Below are 3,299 nucleotides of genomic sequence, written 5' to 3' on the forward strand. Positions count from 1 at the left end.
CACACACACACAGCCAGACTACATGAGACTCTCTCCCACAGCCAGACTATGAGACATTTTGCCCTCCCTACATAGCCAGACTGCATAAGACCATGCCCACAACTCCCCCACCCCCATTCACCCACCCACCCTTCCAGTTCAAGAGTGACTAATTAGAACTTTGTGACTGCGGAGAGCCTGAGTATTGCAGACTCAAAACCAAATTATCTGGAGCTGTCTTTAGTCTTCTTAATACTCTCTTCTAAATCAGACCTAACATCATCCTGTGTCTGTCACATTTTGGGATGTACTAATAGACCCGTAGTTTCCGCCAGTTCCTAAACAAGAATGTCATCAGATATCTAAAACCTACAGTGGAGATTTCCCCACTTTACTACAGCCCTCCTACCTGATGTTTTTGGCAATATATCTGAAAAATGCCCAGCCACATATCAGGAAGAGAAAACCAGGGATTTATGAGACCTGAGACCTGAGACACGTGCACATACACAGATGTTCTTTCACTTCCTTTCCCTGAGCCCATAGCCTGCTGCTCTTCCAGCATCCTTTGCAGGAGGCCGCAGAACCTGCCTCTGTCTACCCAGTGCCATTCTCTCTGACCTGACTCAGGAAACCTCCTATCCCATGGCCCCAGCCCCTCCCAGTTCCTGGAATGGTTTTGAGAGTCATATGCTCACAATGGCAGAGCCACAAACAGCCTGGGAGCCAACCCTCACTCCCAACCTGGAAAAATAAGCAAGAGAGAAAAAAAAAAGCCTTCATGGTAGCAAGCTATTACATTCTGAGTCTAATCAAATAACTGCTGGCAAAAGCAGTTAGCTTAGGGGATGGCTTAGAACTTCAGAGACTATGAATCAGGGTGGGAAGTGGGGGTGGGGTGACTGTTGAACATCTGATGTAGAAGCCATGTATGAATTTTTATACGCACTCAGAGAATGATAGCCATTCTGATGAGGGTGCTAAGCTTAGTTCTTACGCCTCATTGACTGGACCTTCCACGGAGCTGAGGGGCCCACAAGGCTGCGGATGAGTTATTGGCTGAGTAAAGGTCCTGAGAGAATGCAGCTTGGCTTGTGCATTTTCCCCTCTTCACTGAGTTAGGCAGGATCTGATGAAAGCAAGAAGGGGCAGTTACCTCAGGAAGACACGGGGGGGGGGGGCATTGACCCCTTGGGGTGGGGGAGGGTGAAGCTGTGAGGTAGAGTAGGGCTCCTTGTTTCAAAACTCCCAGCTTTCCTGTTCTGAAGGTCTCACTGCCGAGAGGGACAGACCCCCCCTCCCCCCAATGCACCCAGGTGCATGTCCTCCCTCTTGGAGCTTTTGGGAGGACTGGAGACAGACAAGTTGGTTCCACCTCACCACCTCTGACACCTACAGACAGAGGGCACTCTGCAAGGTTGGTCCCCCAGGAGTGAAGCTCAGCAAAATGAGCTGGGAATTGTCACCTGAACTGTTTCAAAAGAGTGCCCTCAACCCTGACCAGAAACAGGGTGACCTAAGACAGCTGCAGTAGATAGATACTGGTGACTGTCACCTGCTTGGGGACTTGGGGCTGGGGCTGGGGAGAACCACATGAAGAAACAGGGCCACATCACATAAGCTGAAGGGGTATACTTGTGGTTGGCCTCCGGGATGCTGGTGCCTCTCAGTCCATAGTGCAGGACTTCCTGTACAGCTGGTGCTCGTTAACCTGAAGCTTTGACATGGGAAGGGAGGAGTGAAGAAGTCCAGATGTGACAGCAGCATTTAGAACAGAGGCCTACTGGAGCCTGGGAAGTAGAAGCGGATTATGACTGCCAGCCTGCGCCCGGTGGCCTTCTCCTAACACTTCTGTGTACACTACCTCAGCCTCTCCAGGAACAAATCAGACCTAGGCAAACCGGAGACCTCAGAGCAGGCTCAGCCCCCAAAATATGTCTTGGCTCTGAAACAAAGAATAGGGGTTGGAAGTGGGGTGGGGAAGCCCAAGCAAGAGCAGAAGGACGGATGAGCAACAGGATTCTGTGAAGGTTTGGAATAGCTGGTTTCAGAGATCTTGCCTGGGCAGGGAATCTTATCACCAACACAGTACCTGAGAACATGAAGTCTGATTCCGTCTGTCTTAGAGACAGCTCATGTCTCCACAGCCAGAACTGAGAAGCCGGGGGAGGAAGGTAGTTAGGAAGCCTGGAGGAAAGTCACCCCTTCTGGTTCATGGTCCCACCCCCCTCAAATCCTTCCAGAAAGCAGAGACGGTTAAGGCAACTTCAGCTTATGTCCTCACAGAAGGGTGGGTTTACATACCAGCCTTGTTACTTACTTAGAGATTTCTGAGCTCCAGTGCCTTTCAGATGGGATCACAGCAGTTGCTGGGCAGGTTCATTGTGGAGAACCAAACAAAAAAACATGCAAGTTATATGTCTTAGTTAGGGTTTTAGTGCTGTGAACAGACACCATAACCAAGGCAACTCATAAGGACAACATTTAATTGAGGCTGGCTTTCACGTTCAGAGGTTCAGTCCATTATCTTCAAAGTGGGAGCATGGCCGCAACCAAGCAGGCATGATGCAGGAGGAGCTGAGAGTTCTACATCTTCATCTGAAGGCTGCTAGGGGAAGACTGGCTTCTAGGCAGCTAGGATGAGGGTCTTAGAGCCTACACCCACAGTGATACACCTACTCCAACAAGGCCACACCTCCAAAGAGTGCCATTCCCTGGGCCAAGCATATACAAACCACCACACCATGTGTCACCATCATGACACAGTGACTTTAACACTGAGTGTCAGACCTCGGCCTTCAGTCTCATTCGTTAGGATCCTACTTGGCAGCTGAGGAACTTGGGGCCCACTAGGGTGTGGGACAATGCGAAGAAGAGTCTGGCCCGAAACCCAAAGCAGGACCCCAGTGCCCAGGCTTGGGTGTCCCGTGTGCTGCCTAGGCAGAACAGTTTGTTCTCTGTGCTCATCGTGAGTCTGAAATCTACAGTGGGATTTTGCCAAAATCTATGGGGCCAAGGACCTGGGGCAGGAGGGGTCTTATCCAGCCCTGTTGCTGGTAGGAATCTCAGACACACATTCTATAAACAGAAACCAGAAGGCACATCTTTTTTTTCCTTTTCTCTATTCTTGGTGGGTTTACCTGTGTGCGATCAGACAGACAACCTCATCTTTCCTCCGCAAAGCAGGCAGGCTGACAGGGCAGAGAGCTGGAGACAGATGAGGAATATGTCAGCCCCCACAAGTGTCTATCTCAGGACACACACACAATGGAAAGAAGCCACAGCTGTCGCCCCACCCCACACCTGCACACTGAGCTGCT

The sequence above is a fragment of the Mastomys coucha genome, unplaced genomic scaffold (assembly GCF_008632895.1).
Source record: "Mastomys coucha isolate ucsf_1 unplaced genomic scaffold, UCSF_Mcou_1 pScaffold15, whole genome shotgun sequence".
Lineage (NCBI taxonomy): Eukaryota > Metazoa > Chordata > Mammalia > Rodentia > Muridae > Mastomys > Mastomys coucha.